The sequence below is a fragment of the Rhinoderma darwinii genome, chromosome 4 (assembly GCF_050947455.1).
Source record: "Rhinoderma darwinii isolate aRhiDar2 chromosome 4, aRhiDar2.hap1, whole genome shotgun sequence".
Lineage (NCBI taxonomy): Eukaryota > Metazoa > Chordata > Amphibia > Anura > Rhinodermatidae > Rhinoderma > Rhinoderma darwinii.
In genome coordinates this window covers 392,705,116-392,723,546 of record NC_134690.1, presented here as the reverse complement: position 1 = coordinate 392,723,546, position 18,431 = coordinate 392,705,116, and the positions used below count along the sequence as shown (strand labels likewise).

At 46.3% G+C, this 18,431-nt stretch overlaps 1 protein-coding gene across 2 annotated transcripts in view; it reads right to left on the bottom strand.

Annotated features, from left to right (window-relative positions):
- SPATA17 (spermatogenesis associated 17) overlaps window positions 1–18,431 on the bottom strand; it is a 188,244-nt gene that overhangs the window by 14,854 nt on the left and 154,959 nt on the right. The gene's annotated exons all lie outside the window — the stretch shown is intronic.

Sequence of the window (18,431 nt, the reverse complement as noted above, 5' to 3'; positions counted from 1 at the left end):
CCTGTATATAGTGCTCCACAGATAGCCCAACCATGTATGTAGCCCCCCTGTAGATATAGCCCACCCCTGTATATAATGCTCCACATATAGTCCACCCCTGTATATAGTGCTCCACATATAGTCCACCCCTGTATATAGTGTTTCACAGATAGCCCACCCCTGTATATAGTGCTCCACATATAGCCCACCCCTGTATATAGTGCTCCACATATAGCCCACCCCTGTATATAGCCCCCCTGTACATATAGTCCACCCCTGTATATAGTGTTCCACTAGATAGTCCACCCCTGTATATAGTGCTCCACAGATAGCCCACGCCTGTATATACTATATACAGGGGTGGGCTATCTGTGGAGCACTATACACAGGGGAGCACAATATGTACAAGGGGGCTATATACAGGGGTGGGCTTTCTGTGGAGCACTATAGGGGGAGATATTTGTGGGATACTATATACAGGGGTGGGCTATATCTACAGGGGGACTATATCTACAGGGGGACTATATCTACAGGGGGACTATATCTACAGGGGGACTATATCTTCAGAGGTGGGCTATATACAGGGGGACTATATCTACAGGGGGACTATATCTACAGGGGGGCTATATCTACAGGGGGGCTATCTCTACAGGGGGGCTATATCTACAGGGGGACTATATCTACAGGGGGACTATATCTACAGGGGTGGGATATATCTACAGGGGTGGCATATATACTATATAGCACCCCCTGTAGCTATAGCCCACCCCTGTATATGGTGCTCCATAGATAGCCCACCCCAGTATACAGCCCCCCCTGTAGACAGACACCCCCCGTAGATAAAGCCCCCCGCGTGTAGATAAAGTCCCCCTTGTAGATGAAGGCCCCCCCCCGTAGATAAAGTCGCCTCCGTAGAAAAAGTTGTCCCCCCTGTAGATACAGCCGCACACTTTTATTACAATAAAGAAAAATAAAAAATTCTAACTCACCTTAATCCCGCTCCCACGCCGTCCGGCAGCCATGGAGACCTGCTCTCTTCTGCGCAGGTCTCCTGGGGGTTGAACGCAATGTCTATGAAAGGCGCTGATTGGCTGGGCAGGATGACTTTCCCTGTCAGTCAGTCAGCGCCTTTCATCGACGGAAGCGTCACTGGTACAAAAGGTACCAGTCGCTTCATTCGTGGAAAGGCGCTGAATGGCCGGTCATTCATTGCTTCTAATTATACCTGTGTCCTTGCGACACATGTACAATTATAGTGCAGGAGGAGGTGGCGCTGGCGCCCCCCTCTAAGTTGCCCCACCTGCCCCCCCCTAGCTACACCCCTGGGTTCACACTCTTCCAGGGAAGGTAAGTGTGCGACTAATAGAAGTGAATGGTGGATGGAGAAAGGCAATCATTCCAACTGTTGCATACGTAGCTTTTCACATCAGCTTTTATACAACTAAGGCCCCATGCAGACAACCGTAAGGGTTTTTACTGTCCGCAAATTTGGATCTGACGGCTATGGATACACATCCGTAGCCGTCTGCAATTGCGGAAGCGCCCATAGACTTCTATGGGTGAGTCCATGACGCAATTGTGGACAAGAATAGGACATGTTCTATATTTTGCGGATCATTTCTACGGATTTCTACATAGATTTTGCCAGTCTTTTTACAGTTTATTTTTTTAACTATGGCATTCCTACAGTCTGGCATTAATAGGGCCATTTTCATTATAAAGTAGATTTATAAGCTCTATGATTAATATAATTTTTTTCCAATTCCTGTATTATATACAAAGTATCCAGATAACTTTGGGTTTGTTGCCCAGCAACAGCAGTTGAAGTCAGTGAGTGACTATGTTGGGTCTCCATGGCCTTTAGAGACAAGCAAAGTCAACCCCTATTCTGCAGATACATTGGTGATGCATTATGTGACACCCACACTTATTTCCATCTAGATTCTAAAAAATGTATGCTGGTCCCTAGCATTGGCCAAAGGAATAATATTTTTTTTTTAGTTGTTTTTATTTTGTTTTACTTGTGCAGTTTAACAAAAAGTTGAAGAGGGTAGGACTAGAAAGAATTTGTCTCCCTGATCATTTATTTTTCAATTACTATGTTATACAAAAAAGGGGTAGCTACACGTGGTAAATGTTTGGAAAGTCAATTGCCTGTTTATAAGGAGCGGTTCCTACCATGTACAACAGCCGCCAGTAAACATGTGCCATTCAGAAAATTACCCATTGTTTAAACCAAGTTTTATGTTAAACATATTTTTAAGAATTATTGCAGATGTTTTTTATTTTCTATGTCATTATATATATTAAAAAATAAATCTAAAATCTTGTCATTTTCACTCTGGCCACTGAGCCTCACAATAGACTGACCCTTCCTGTTCTGTAGAGATCACTTCTCAGCAGAAATCTCATTATCATCCCAGGCAGGATTAATAACTCTATATAGATAACACAGGATCTATCATTGAGAGTAAGTGATAGACACAGCTCCCTTCCTATCCCTTCCAGTACAATGACCTATGTACAGGTCAGAGAGCATGCCTAGAAATCTCTCCCATAGAAGACAATGGGTTCCCTCATGTTCACATGTTCATGTCGATGTGGCTGCTGTAAAGCATACCTCTAAATGCTGTTAACATCAGCTCAGGCAAGATGGCTGCCCCCATAATCATGTATAGAGAATAGAATACAAAATCCACAATCAAAAAATAAAAACAAATTAAAAAAAAAGATTGTGTTGCACTATCTGGTTTTAATTACAATAAAAAATATTGGTGATGCCTTCCATTTAAGAGTGACATCAGTGCATAAGATAAGACTAGCTCTGATTTTCTACGTTTCAAAATGGGTTTTTATCTGGGTTCTTAAAGTTCTTGTGTTTGGCATATACATCAAGAAATAAATGTTCCTGACATCTAACATATTCATAGACTTCTATTAGCCAGACGTATACCAACATATTGTCTTTTTGTCATAAGTTTGGCCAGTATACATCGGTATACTTTTGGTTTAACTGTATTGAAAAGTGTAGTCGTAGTCCCCGAACTAAATTCTTTAATATCCCCCTACCTAGATAGGATTGTCTCCCAAACCCCAAAATATTGCTTATCTAAGCCCCCATCATACAAGGATTGCTTGCTGAGATTCTTCTTGCCTGCTTGTCCACAAATTGGCCTGATGGTTGGATCCCAGAGGGGCATTTGTTTATAACATAAATGGGGCATGACACCATAACCTGCCTATATACACAGGCGGGCAGGAGTAAGCCCAATAATCTCCACACTGGGTTATTAGTCAAAGGTTGAATTTCCATTTTTTCCCTAGATATTAATATTAAAGGGGTTGTCCAGTTTGGTGGCTGTATTTTTATACTGATGACCTATCCACAGAATAGTTCATCAGTATATGATCGGTGGGGGTACGACACCCGGAACCTGCACCGATCAGCTGTTCCGACTGCCTTTGATTTGAAGATATGCAGGGGTTGGTGCCAGAAGTGGAAGACAGTTGGTACAGCCGATCGATGCGGGGTCAGGGTGTTGGGTCCCCATCGGTCATATACTGATGACCTATACTGTGAATAGATCATCAGTATAAAAAACAGCCCCAGAATTGGACAACCCCTTTAATCTAAATCCAACAGTATTCTATTAACTCCATAAGTGTATATACCCAAACTGTCTGATGTATTCTGATAACGTGCTTGGCCAATTGCAGAAAATACAAATCCAGCAGAATTTTTTTAGGACTGATAGATTGAGCTCTTAGGTCCGCTGAGCCATCTGTTAAGGCTATCAAATTTATTGTGTTTAGTTGCTTATGGGATTTAAACTGTCCAGACCACAAACCATGTTTCACGAGATATCAATCCACCTCCAGTCTCTAGTAATCATGATTCATAAACATATACATGAATATACTTTACTGCTACCTTTTACTGGATTAAAAGCTATATATCACATCGACTCCTTTCTTCCTTTTATGAGCTGATCAGCTGATAGAGGCAATAATACTTTTTGGAATTTTTTTTTATTTTTATAAACTCTACTTTACAAGCCTCATCCTACGAATGTAATATTTCAAAAAAAGAGTCTAAGCTTTGGGGAGAAAAGCAATTACAGAAACAGCATTAAAAATGCCAGGCACTCGGCAGAAGCAATTCTGGATCAGTTTAAAAAAGTGATTGATGAAAGTGTAATCCGAGCTGAAGGAACAGTTTCGCGACAAGCTGTGACCAGTCCCCACACTTCATTAGCTGCCATAATTAGCCTGGTGTTTCAATTTGTCAGAACTGGTAGGGACAATTTTGCTCAAAATGCAAACATCAAAAACAGGGTCCCTTAGTCTTCAAATAGGGTTGATGGGAGTTTTTTTCCCCTCCTCGTCTATGTTAAATAAAAGATTAATTGCAGCTGATGGGCGGCTGTGCTGTGATTGTCATTCTGTCTTGGTGCATTACTTTCCGGAGTCGGAGATGGACAGGCTGACACGACACTGCTCAATCAAGTAGTTAGGACCATAGAAGTCTGATTAATATTCAGTTGCTGGGACCTCGGGTTTTGAGTGAGTGAGTGATTGATTTCTTCCATTTGGACTCTTTTAGAGTGGACAGAGATTTCTCCTCGAATCATTTAAACAAACACCTGCCAGGCAGCCTAGGTAGAGAATACAGGTAAGGAAATGACTGTGCCACCACCAGAGTTACAGGACTCAATAGGTGACTTGTCAAAGGCACATATCAATACAAAATGCGCCATCCGGAATGTCAGTTTCTTTAATCCTTTAACCCATCATGATGTCACTGTATGTCATGATGGGTGAGAAGAACTATGGAGTGGGTTTAGGAGCTGTGCCTGCTCTGTACGCTGTGGGTGTCAGCTATTTATTACAGCTGACACCCAGTCAATAGTGACTGGAGTCCTCAGCCTACGAATGTAATATTTCATTACATTCGTATGATGGAGACCGTTAAAAGTACCATACACTACAATACATTACAATACAAGTATTGCAGTGTGTGGTACCAGTGATCTAATGATAGAATGTTAGAGAAACCTAGTGTGATGACGGGGTGGGGAGACAGACAGGTGAGCCCTAATCTACCGGCCACTCAGTCCCTGCCTACTTGCACGACCCGTCCTAGGCGACGGCGTACAACTGGGCGACGGTCCCTACGCTGAGTATGTGCACGACAAACAAACAGACAAGGGTACACAGAAGCTAAGGGAAAAGGGGCAGTTTCCCACGGAAACACCGTGAGCAACAAGAGTAGTGAACGAGCCGAGTCAAACCAGGAGGGTACGAGGTACCAAACACAGAGCAGGAGCGTAGTCAGTAAAGCCAGGGTCAATATGAAGCAGAGGTCAATAGAAAAAGCTGGAACAGCAGAGCCAGGAAAAAAGAGAGAAACACAGGCAAAGACAAGAAGCAAATGAAGGTATAAATAGACCGAGGGCGGGAGGTAGAACCATCTGGCCAGGCTGTGATAGGTTCTCCCACTCCTCAGCCTACCAGCCTGAGTGGTAGCAGATCGAGTCATTCTATCAGACCTAGGAGCAGATGTAGACGGATTAACCACGGGCGTCGACACAGAAGCTGTGTCTGGCAGATCCTTTACAGTACCCGCCCCCTTTTATGAGGGGCCACTGGACCCTTCCTAGGTGGACCTGGCTTATTGGGGAAGCGAAGATGGAATCTCGTGAGCAATACCCCAGCGTGAACATCACGGGCAGGTACCCAAGTCCTCTCCTCAGGCCCGTATCCTCTCCAATGGACCAGGTACTGGAGGGAGCCTTGGACCATCTTGCTGTCCACAATCTTGGCCACCTCGAATTCTACCCCTTCAGGGGTGAGAACAGGGACCGGAGGTTTCCTCGAGGTAACCAAGGACGGGGAGCAGTGTTTCAGGAGGGAGGCATGAAACACGTTGTGTATTTGAAAAGACGGTGGGTAACTCCAGCCGGAAGGAGACAGGGTTAAGGACCTCAATGACCTTATACGGCCCTATATAACGGGGAGCAAATTTTTTGGACGGAACCTTAAGGCGCAAATTTTTTGAAGACAGCCACACCAGATCCCCAACCACAAACAAGGGGTTAGCAGAACGTCTTCTATCTGCCTGAGACTTTTGTATGCTCTGGGACGCCTCTAGGTTCTTCTGAACCTGGGCAAAGACAGTGCACAGTTCCCTATGGACGACATCTACCTCGGGATTGTTGGAACCACCAGGTGAAACGGAGAACCGTGGGTTAAACCCAAAATTACAGAAAAAGGGGGAGACCTGACGAATTACTGACCCAGTTATTAAGGGAAAATTCGGCGAGGGGAATAAATGAGACCCAATCATATTGACAGTCAGAGATAAAACACCTCAAATATTGTTCTAGAGACTGATTAGTCCTCTCAGTTTGGCCATTAGTTTCAGGATGGAAGGCCGAGGAGAAGGACAGATCCATCTCCAACTTTTTACAGAAAGCTTTCCAAAACAATGAAACAAATTGTACCCCTCTGTCAGAAACAATATTGACAGGAACCCCATGGAGACGCAGGATGTGTTTGACAAACAAGGTAGCTAACGTCTTGGCATTGGGTAGTTTCTTGAGGGGCACAAAGTGGCACATCTTACTGTAGCGGTCTACTACAACCCACACCACCGACTTGCCTTGAGATGGGGGCAGATCGGTGATAAAATCCATGGAGATATGGGTCCAAGGTCTCTGGGGAATGGGCAAAGAACATAGTAAGCCCACTGGTCAGGACCTGGGAGTCTTGGACCTAGCACAAATTTCACAAGCGGCGACGTAGGCCCTAACGTCTTTAGGCAACCCCGGCCACCAATAGTTTCTAGCAATGAGGTGCTTGGTACCCAGGATGCCTGGATGGCCAGATAGTGCAGAGTCATAATTTTCCCTGAGTACCCTTAGCCGGAAATGCAGGGGAACAAACAGCTTGTTCTCAGGAAGGTTCCCGGGAGCTGAACCTTGATCAGCCGCAATTTCGGAGACTAAGTCGGAATCAACAGAGGATATTATTATACCTGGGGGCAAAACACAAGCAGGATCTTCCTCCAAAGGAGGGCTGGCCATGGAGCTATGCGACAGTGCATCAGCTTTAATATTTTTAGACCCAGCCCTATAGGTAACCACAAAGTTGAATCTAGTAAAAAACAACGCCCATCGAGCTTGTCTTGGGTTTAGCCTCCGGGCAGATTCTAGGAAAACCAGATTCTTGTGGTCGGTAAGGACCGTTACCTGGTGCCTAGCCCCCTCCAAGAAGTGGCGCCACTCTTCAAATGCCCATTTAATGGCTAAGAGTTCGCGGTTGCCCACGTCAGTTACTCACAGCGGGCGAGAACTTCCTGGAGAAGTAGGCACAGGGACGGAGATGGGTGAGGGACCTGGTACCCTGGGACAAGACAGCACCCACTCCCACCTCGGAGGCGTCAACCTCCACGATGAATGGCTACATTTGGTTAGGCTGAATCAGCACTGGGGCAGAGATAAAGCACTTCTTAAGGATCTCAAAAGCCTGGACCGCCTGCGGAGGCCAGTGGAGGAGATCAGCACCTTTGCGAGTAAGATCCGTAAGAGGCTTAGCGATGACCGAGAAGTTAGCAACAAATCTCCTGTAATAATTAGCAAACCCCAGGAAGCACTGTAACACCTTCAGGGAGGCAGGTTGGACCCATTCAGCCTCAGCCTGAACCTTGGAAGGGCCATGCGGAATTCATTAGGAGTGAGGATTTGACTCAAAAATGGTATCTCCTGCACCCCAAACACACATTTTTTCGGATTTAGCAAAGAGTTTGTTTTCCCAAAGGGCCTGGAGAACCTTCCTGACATGCTCAATGTGGGAGGACCAGTCCTTGGAAAACACAAGTATGTCATCAAGGTACACTACAAGAAATACCCCCAGGTAGTATCTTAAAATCTCATTTATGAAATTCTGGAAGACCGCGGGAGCATTATACAACCCAAAGGGCCTGACGAGGTATTCGAAATGACCTTCGGGCATGTTAAACGCAGTCTTCCACTCATCCCCTTCTCTGACTCGGATAAGATTATAAGCCCCCCGAAGATCAAACTTAGAGAACCATTGGGCCCCTTGAACCTGATTGAAGAGATCAGGAATCAAAGGAAGGGGATAGTGGTTCCTTACAGTGACCTTATTCAAGTTTCGGTAATCGATGCACGGCCTAAGACCATCATCCTTCTACCCTACGAAGAAGAAGCCAGCACCTACCGGAGAAGTAGAGGGGTGAATGTAACTCTTGGCCAGGCTTTCCTGGATATATTCTCTCATGGCCTCACGTTTGGGACAAGAGAGATTAAATATCCTACCCTTAGGGAGCTTTGCTCCTGGTACAAAATCGATTGCGCAATCGTACTCTCTATGAGGAGGTAATACTTCGGAGGCCTTTTTAGAAAAAACATCAGCGAAGTCCTGAATAAACTCAGGTAGAGTGTTCACCTCCTCAGCGAGAGAAACCAAATTAATGGAAAAACAGGACGTCATGCATTCACTACCCCATTTAGTAAGATCCCCAGTATTCCAGTTAAACATGGGATTATGCATCTGCAACCAGGGAAGGCCTAAAACCAAATCGGACTATAATCCCTGCATCACCAGTACAGAGCACTGCTCCAAATGAATGGAGCCAACAATGAGTTAAAAAACAGGGGTATGCTGCGTAAAATAACCATTAGCAAGTGGAGTGGAGTCGATACCCACTACCGGGACAGGTTTAGGCAAATCAATCAATGGCAAAGCTAGAGACATAGCAAATTCCACAGACATAATATTAGCAGAAGACCCTGAATCCACGAAGGCACTGCCGGTGGCAGACCTACCCTCAAAAGAGACCTGAAAGGGAAGCAAGATCTTATTAGGTTTCATATTTACGGGAAATACCTGTGCGCCCAAGCGACCTCCACGATGGTCACTTAGGCGCGGAAGTTTTCCGGCTGCTTATTCTTACGCCTAGGACAGTTGTTCACTTGATGCTTGTCATCCCCACAGTAGAAGCAGAGACCATTCTTCCTGCGGAGCTCTCTACGTTGTTGGGGAGACACGGAGGCCCCGAGTTGCATTGGTTCACCCGAGTTTTCCGTGGAAGAACGAAGCAAGGGAACCTCGGGAGCCATCATGGGGGAGCCAGAGGAGAAGGCACAAAAACGTTCAAGTCGTCGTTCCCTGAGACGTCGGTCAAGACGTACCGCTAAAGCCATAACCTGATCTAGAGAGTCAGAAGAGGGATAACTGACTAATAGGTCTTTCAGGGCGTTCGACAGACCCAATCTAAACTGGCACCTCAAGGCAGGGTCATTCCAGCAAGAAGCTACACACCACTTCCTAAAGTCAGAACAGTACTCCTCAACGGGTCTGTTACCCTGATGTAATGTCACCAGCTGACTCTCGGCAAAGGCAGTCTTGTCAGTCTCGTCATAGATGAGCCAGAGAGTAGAAAAGTTCAGGGGCGTCAGGAGCCAAGGAGAAGGCCCACTCTTGGGGACCGTCCTGGAGTCGGGAGAAAATTATACCCACTCGCTGGCTCTCGGAACCTGAGGAGTGGGGCCTTAGATGGAAATATAGCCTACAACTCTCCCGAAAGGAGAAGAAAGTTTTCCGGTCCCCTGAGAACCGCTCAGGCAACTTGAGATGGGGTTCAAGAGGTGAGGTGGAGGGCACTACCTGGTTAGCATCACGCTGGTCGTACCTCTGAGCCAGGGCTTGGACCTCTAGGGAGAGACCCTGCATTTGCTGAGCCAGGGTCTCAAGGGGGTCCATAGTTGTGTAGGGACCAGGGTAGAAAAGGTATATGGGCCTGTGATTATGTAATGACGGGGTGGGGAGACAGACAGGTGAGCCCTAATCTACCCGCCACTCAGTACCTGTCTACTTGCACGACCCGTCCTAGGCGACGGCGTACAACTGGGCGACGGTCCCTACGCTGAGTATGTGCACAACAAACAAACAGACAAGGATACACAGAAGCTAAGGGAAAAGGGGCAGTTGCCCACGGCAACACCGTGAGCAACAAGAGTAGTGAACGAGCCGAGTCAAACCAGGAGTGTACGAGGTACCAAACGTAGAGCAGGAGCGTAGTCAGTAAAGCCAGGGTCAATATGAAGCAGAGGTCAATAGAAAAAGCTGCAACAGCAGAGCCAGGAAACAAGAGAGAAACACAGGCAAAGACAAGTAGCAAATGAAGGTATAAATAGACCAAGGGCGGGAGCTAGAATCGTCTGGCCAGGCTCTGATAGGTTCTCCCACTCCTCAGCCTACCAGCCTGAGTGGTAGCAGATCGAGTCACTCTATCAGACCTAGGAGCAGATGTAGATTGTTTAAACACGGGCGTCGACACAGAAGCTGTTTCTGGGAGATCCTTTACACCTGGGTGGACTAAAAAAAAAACTACTTAAAAAACACATTTCTCAAAGTTTTTAACACTATACCGATAAAAAATGTAAAAAAACAAAACCCTTTTCCTATTTTTTTTTAAAATAAAATAATTAAAAAAGAAAAATACACATAAATAAGTGGTATCGCCACGTAAAAGTCAGAACAATTGAAATATATTTTTATTTATACTACACAAAGAGCACCAAAAAATAAATGCCAGAATTGCTGTTATTTGGTCACCTCAATTCTCTTAAAAGCAATCAAAATGTTGCATGTATCCTATAATGGTACCAAACAACAGTCTATGCAAAATGTCTTTAGCACAAGGGTACCTGTAAGAGTCCAGACAGACACAAGGTGTAGCAGAGACTTCGGCACAGATGGTTCTTGGTGTGGCAAATGACACAGACGTGGCAGAGGATACCAGACGTGGCAGAAGATACCAGACGTGGAAGATAACAGCAGAGGTGGCAGATGACACCAGATGTGGCAGATGATACTAGACATGGCAGATGATACTAAACATGGCAGATGACACCAGACGTGGCAGATGACACAAACATGACTCCAACAATAGGCTGAGGCTCAGGAAAAAAATCCAGCAACAGGATATGGGAAGCAGGATACGGGAACACTGGGAACAGGATACAGCTAAGGGACCATTTGTAATACGAACATGGGTAGACAACAACAACAAGGCTCAGGCAAGGAGTGGAAGGGTAGGGCCCTTTTTATAGTCCAGGGTGATCTGGGGCCAGGAACGATTGTGCGCACCCCAGAGGACACTACAGAGCAGGATGGCTGCGTGTGCTGGCGTCTCTGAGGAGACCGTTACAGTACCTCCTCTTATGCCCCCTCTTCTTGGGTCCGGAGTGTAAAAGGAATTTTTTAATGAGGATTGGGGCATTAATCTTTACTTCTGGCTCCCAAGACATATCCTCAGGACCAAACTCTTTTCAGTCCACCAGAGAGAAAGTCCCTCCTCCTATTCTCTTGTCGTCCATAATCTCCTTTACCTCAAAGACGTCAGAGGAACCGCTGGGAGCAACTGCAGAACTAGGAGATTTACGGAAGCAGTTCAGAACCACAGGCTTAAAGGGAACCCGTCACCAGCATTTCACCTATTACACCAGCAGTACCTGGTGGTAGTGGGTGACAAATCATTTCTATATAACCTATAATTATCTTCTTGGTCGGCTCTGTAGCTTTAGTATTCAGCTTTTTAGTATACCCACATCATATGCTAATGAGCATATAAGAGTCAAACCTTCTTTTAAAAAGAGTAAAATCTTCATTCCTCGAATCTTTCCGAGTTTACCCCGCCTCCTTACTTTTGATTGACAGCTCCTCGCCTTCCCCCAGCACACAAAATCATGCACTTGTGCATTGATGTCCTCTTCTGGTGTGTGCGCACAAAAGGACACCAGATTATTACGATATAAGGCGCAAAATGTTTGCAGACCGTTATTTACAATTGGAGGAGGAGTTTAGGAGAGGGGATAGCGGCAATTAACTTTTGATAGCAGCGGCCAGTGAGGGAAAAGTAAAGTTCAATAGGTTAAATGCTGGTGACAGGTTCCCTTTAAGGAGGGACACATGGAACGAGTTGGCAATCCTGAGAGTAGGAGGCAGTTGAAGCTTATAGAACACAGGTTTTATTGGTTGCAGGACTTCAAAAGGACAGGGGAATTTGTGAGAGAATTTGTAAGAAGGCATCTTGAGACTAATGTTTCTTGAGGATAGCCAAAGCTTGACTCCAGGAGAAAATTGAGGAGGTGCCTTTCTTTTTCTATCGGCATGCCTTTTCATGTGATCCACTGCCTTGAAGGATCGCAGACTTGGTTTGCTGCCAGATGTGAATGAAAGTCCCAAATTAAGAATTTGCTGCTGGTACCTGGGTCATGGCTGGCAGAGGAAGAGGGACTCATGGATGCTGACTATGCACAATGTAAAAAGGAGAAGAGGCAGTAGACTCACTTGTATGATTATTGTAAGAGAATTCTGTCCAAGGCAGAAGATGTACCCAGTTGTCATGTTGGGCAGAATCAAAATGGTGTTGGTAATTCTTTAATATTTGATTGGTCCCCTCCACTTGGCCTTTAGACTGTGGGTGATAAGCAGGAGAAGTCCAGTTTCACATCTAGCAGACTGCACAGGGCTCTCCAGAATTTGGACGTGGACTGTACACCCAGATCCGAGACAATATTCAGAGGTAGTCCGTGCAGGCGACAGATGTGCAGAATGAACAGATTTGCCAGACGAGGAGAAGACGGAAGGCCAGTCAAAGGAACTAAATGTGCCATTTTAGAGAAACGATCCACCTCTACCCAGACTGTAGTACAACCAGCCGAAGGTTTGTAATAAAATCCATAGCGATATGTTGCCAAGGGGCATCAGGCACAGGCAGGAGTAGGAGCAGACCAGCATGTTTGGAATGGGTAGACTTCTTTGAGTCACAGTATGTACATGAGGAAACATAGTCACATCTCTAGGCAGCGTGGGCCACCAATAGTGATGAGATATCAAGTCCCGTGTCTTGCAGACACCAGGGTGCCCAGCCAGTTTGGAGCTGTGTCCCCAGCAGTGAATTCTCTTCCTGTGTGCAAGGCGAACAAAAGCCTTCCCAGGGGGAATGCCTCTAATTTTCAGAGGGTTATCGGCAACAATCCTGGAAGGATCTATGATATATTGAGGAATTTCCTCAGAGTCATTAGTTTCAAACGACTGAGACATATATTGAGGAATTTCCTCGTAGACATGGCATCAGCCTTCACAATTTTGTCTGCAGGGCCGAAGTGGAGCAGGAATTGGAATCGGTTGAAAAACAGAGACCATCTGGTTGGCCAGGATTTAATAGTTGTGCAGACTGTAGGTACCTGAGGTTCTTGTGATCCGTATAAATGATAGGATGAATAGAGCCCTCCAGCAAGTGTCTCCACTCCTCTAAGGCCATCTTGACGGCCAACAACTCCCGATCCCCGATGGAGTAGTTGCACTCTGCAGGAGAGAATAATTTGGAGAAGAAGCCACAAGCCACCGTCTTACCCTTGGAGTTTCTTTGAAACAACATTGCTGCAGCACCAACGGAAGACGCATCAACCTCTAGATAGAATTGTCGAGACGCGTCAGGATGATGAAGAACTGAGGCTGAGGTGAACGCGCTCTTGAGGCTGGTAAATACTGACTCTGCCTCTGGAGGCCAAACCTTGGCGTTCACCCCCTTCTTAGTAAGAGCAGAGATTGGAGCAGTCTGATCTGAGATGTTCAGGATAAATTGGCAGTTGAAGTTTGCGAATGCCAGAAATCGTTGTATAACCCGAAGGCCCTGTGGACGTGGCCACTCTAAGACAGATTTCACCTTCTCTGGATCCATCTCGAGTTTAGCATATAGGTGATTCCCCCTTAACCGCAACAGGACTTGGATAAGATGCTTCCGAAGCTTCGTCAGATCTGGTGAGTAGATCAGGATGTTGTCCAAATAGACCACCACACAGACATGCAGCAGATCCCAGAAGATGTAATTTATGAATTCCTGGAAAACAGCTGGAGTGTTACACAGTCCAAAGGACATCACAAGATATTCGAAGTGACCGTCTCGGGTGTTTAATGCGGTTTTCCACTTGTCACCTTTGCGGACACGGATCAAGTTGAAAGCCCAGTGTAGGTCCAGCTTTGTGAAAATATTCGCCCCGCAAATTCTGTCGAAGAGCTCTGAGATTAGCGGTAAGGGGTACTTGTTTTTGACCGTGATTTGGTTCAAACCTCAGTAATCGATACATGGACGAAGAGACCCATCTTTCTTCTCTATGAAGAAGAATCCGGCTCCGGCCAGGGAGGAAGACTACCAGATGAACCCTCTCTCAAGGTTCTCCTTGACGTGAGCCGACATGGCATGCGTCTCCGGCAAGGATAGACACATCCATGAGGAGGTGAGACGTCAGGGAGCAGTTCAAAAGGACAATCGTAGGAGTGATGGGGAGGGAGGCCCTCGGCCTCCTTCTTGCTAAAGAAGTCTGCAAAGCTGGCATCATGTGTGGGTAGATTGGAGAGAGATTGAGGCAGTGGAGGCAAAACAGGACGAACCGCAGGCAGCGGCGGAAACACTTGGATCCTCATTGAAGTACCTCTCGGGAACTCCAGTCGAGAACCGCAGCATGTAGACGAAGCCAAGGCAGGCCCAGCAAAATGGGATTCACAGCTTTTGGCAAGATGAGAAAGGCAATCTGTTCCGAGTGGAGGATTCCAACTTGTAGTGTCAGCGGTTCCCTGATGGACAAAATAGGATCAGGCAGTGGTAGTCACAGAGGCAACAGCCAGGGGTCTCTCCATAGGAACCGTGGGCAAATGGAGATTATCTACTAGATCCTGCTGAATAAAATTTGTAGCCGCTCCGGAATCCAGATAGGCAGAGACGGTGTGTGATTTCTCTGCAGAGAAAATGGATAATTTGGGAGAGGATTTAGCATCTGGCATCGTTTCACCTAAGGTTGTCTCTCCAACCAACCCTAGGTGCTGGAGTTTCCCGGACATTGACGAACAAAATGGCCTTTATGGCCACAATACAGACACAGACCTGAGGAGTGTCTGCGCAGTTTCTCCTGATCGGACAACTTGATTCTGTTCACCTGCATTGGCTCTTCAGGTGAAACAACTGGAGAAGGCAGCAGGGGTCTCTATAACGTTGGTGCCAGTTTATAGGGCCGTCTCTCCCAACGAACCGCCTGAGCACATTCCTGGATCCTCAAGTTGATTCAGGTCGCAAACAGGATACGGGCATCCAGGGTGGAAGAAAGATCGCGAGCTGCGAGCTCGTCCTTTATGTGTTTAGACAGTCCTTGCCAGAAAGTCACCACCAAGGCCTCATTATTCTACGCCAGTGTACGGAAGGAGATGGCGTACTCTCCTACAGTGGATTACCCTTGCTTGAGAGTCAGCAGTTAGGCAGCGGCAGAAGATGTTTGACCTGGTTCTTCGAACACTATACAAAAAGTCTCTGGGAATAGCGCCCGATCAGAAAATTCCAGACCCTCTCGTTCCAAGATGGGGTTTGCCCATGCCAGGGCTTTGCCGGAGAGGAAGGAAAGTAGGTATCCACATATGGTAGCCATTGGGAGCCTTTCTTAGGATGCGGGCTGCTATATGTAACTGTCGGTGATAGGGATGCAGTATTCACTGCAGCATCTTAGGGGTTAAGCGGCCAACATCTAAGTCATCTCCGATCTCGGCACTGCGTGTATCAGTTTTGCCAGGAGTCTTCCTTATACAGATTTGTACAGATTTAGAAAAATATGGCTGCTTTCTCCCAAAAACAGCACCACACATGTCCATGGGTAATGTCTGGTATTGCAGCTCAGCTCCATTGAAGTGAACGGAACTTAGCTGCAATACCACACACAACCTGTGAACAGGTGTGGCACTATTTTTGGAAGAAAGCAGCCATGTTTTTCCAATCCCGTACAATACCTTTAAGTCTCAACCGGTAGTGTAGCTAGCGGGGGGGGGGGGGGGGGGGCAGCAGCCCCAAGGTCACTGAGATGGTGGGGCCCACCGCGACCGCCCAAGCCATGACCGCCACTCCCACCACGGCCACACAGAAGCTTGCTGCCTGTCTGATGGGACGACGGCGCAACTGAACCCAGCCGCGTCCACCCCCTGCTGCACTAATTGTACCTGCGTCTATATAACACAGATACAATTATGCTTATTATACAATTGACAATGATGCTGATTGGCAGGGCAGAATGACATGCGCAGCCAATCAGCGCCTTTCAATGACATCATCGCTTCCGTTGTTGAAAGGCGCTGGTTGATGGGGCAAGTCATTCTGCCCTGCTAATCAGCGCCCTTCAACGACGCAAGTGACGTGCAGCCTCAGCAGACCTGCTCAGAAGAGAGCAGGTCTGCATAGCCACCAGACGGCGTGGGAACGGAATCAAGGTATGTAAAGTTTTTTGTTTTTGTCACTTAAAAGTGTGAGAGGCATTATCTACAGGGGGGGGGGAGCTATATGTGGGGCACAATCTGCAGGGGAGGCTATATGTGGAACACTATCTACAGGGGGACTACATGTAGGGCACGATCTACAGGGGGGCTATATGTGGGGCACTATATACAGGGGGCTATATGTAGAGCGCTATCTACAGGGGGGGCTATATGTGAGTTAAATCTACAGGGGGCTATATAAAGAGCGCTATCTACAGGGAAAGCTATATGTAGAGCCCTATCTACAAGGGGCTGTATGTGGGACACTATCTACAGGTGGGCTATATATGGGGCACTATCTACAGGGGGGCTATATATAGAGCACTATCTACCGGGGGCAATATGTAAAGCGCTATCTACAGGGGGGGCTATATATAGAGCGCTATCTACAGGGGGCTATATGTGGGGCACTATCTACAGGGGGCTATATGTGGGGCACTATCTACAGAGGGATCTATGGGGGGTACTATTTACAGGGAGCACTGTGTGTGTGTGGGACACAGTGTACGGTGCTCTTATAATCAGGGACATAGTGTATGCTGTTATTATAATCATGGACACAGTGTATGGTGCTATTATAATCGGGGACACAGTGTATGGTGCTATTATAATCAGGGACACCGTGTATGGTGCCATAATAATCAGGGACACAGTGTATGGTGCTATTATATTCAGGGACACAGTGTATGGTGCGATTATAATCAGGGACACAGTGTATGGTGCTATTATAATCGGGGACACAGTGTATGGTACTATTATAATCAGGGACACAGTGTATGGCGCTATTATAATTAGAGATGTAGTGTCTGGCACCATGAGAATCTTATCTTCATTTATAGGTGGAGAAACGTTTGAAAAGTGAGAAGCTGAAGACGTCTGAGCGACAAACTGCAGAAATGGGCTGTGGCCGGGAGAAGTCATCATAGAGGTCTGGACCGGATGGAGAAGAAAAGAGAAAAACAACTAGAATCTGAAAATACATCACCGGTGAGTCACTTAATATAAATGTTTATTTTGCCTCTAATCAGTACTGTAGTCAGTACTGTAGATCTGCAGCAAGATGATGGGTGGTTTGATTCTGATATGATTTTTTTTTTAAACAGCAACTCCCAGCATGTCCTTACCATTGTTCGTGTCATGCTGGGAGCAGTAGTTTTACGCCGTACAAACCTATACGGCAGGGGTAGCCTGGCTGGTATATAGAGGGATGATGGGGTTTATATACAGGAATGATAGTTGTTATATATAGGGATTATGGTTGTTATATACAGGGATTATGGTTCTTATATACAGGGATGATGAGTAGTCCAGCCATCATCCCTGCATGAACCCCCATCATCCCTGTGTATACCAGCCATCATCCCCTTATATAACCCCCATCATCCCTGTATTGGGACCCCCATCATCCCTGTATATACCAGCCATCATCATCCCTGCATTAACCCCCATCATCCCTGTGTATACCAGCCATCATCCCCTTATATAACCCCCATCATTCCTGTATAGAACCCCCATCATCCCTGTATATACCAGCCATCATCCCTGTTTATAATCCCCATTTTACCTGTATATACTAGCCAGGCTGGTATATACAGAGATGATAGGGGTTATACACAGGGATAGTGGCTGATATATACAGGTATGATGGGGGTTATAAACAAGGGATGATGGCTGGTATATTCAGGGATGATGGGTGTTATATACAGTGATGGGGATTATATACAGGGATGATGGCTGGTATATAATTAGAATTTGTCTCTTCAGTTGTAAACATGTGTTAGGGGGGCCCACTGGGTTGGGGCCCACTCAGATATGTTTTGCCCCCCCCTGTGCTAAACCCCTAACTATGCCTCTGGTCTCAACCAATCAGTACCAATTTGACTCATGCAGGGTAATAGAAAGCGAGTATTTTTCGAAGCCGAAAATTCTAAACTTTACAAGAATTCCCATTTTTCTGCTAAATAATCCTGGAATATATGTAATAATTCTAGGAACGGCATTCAGTTCATTGCTAAAGGTGATATGGTACAGAGGAATTACATGGGGAGTTGGCGCATTTTATTCCAAGC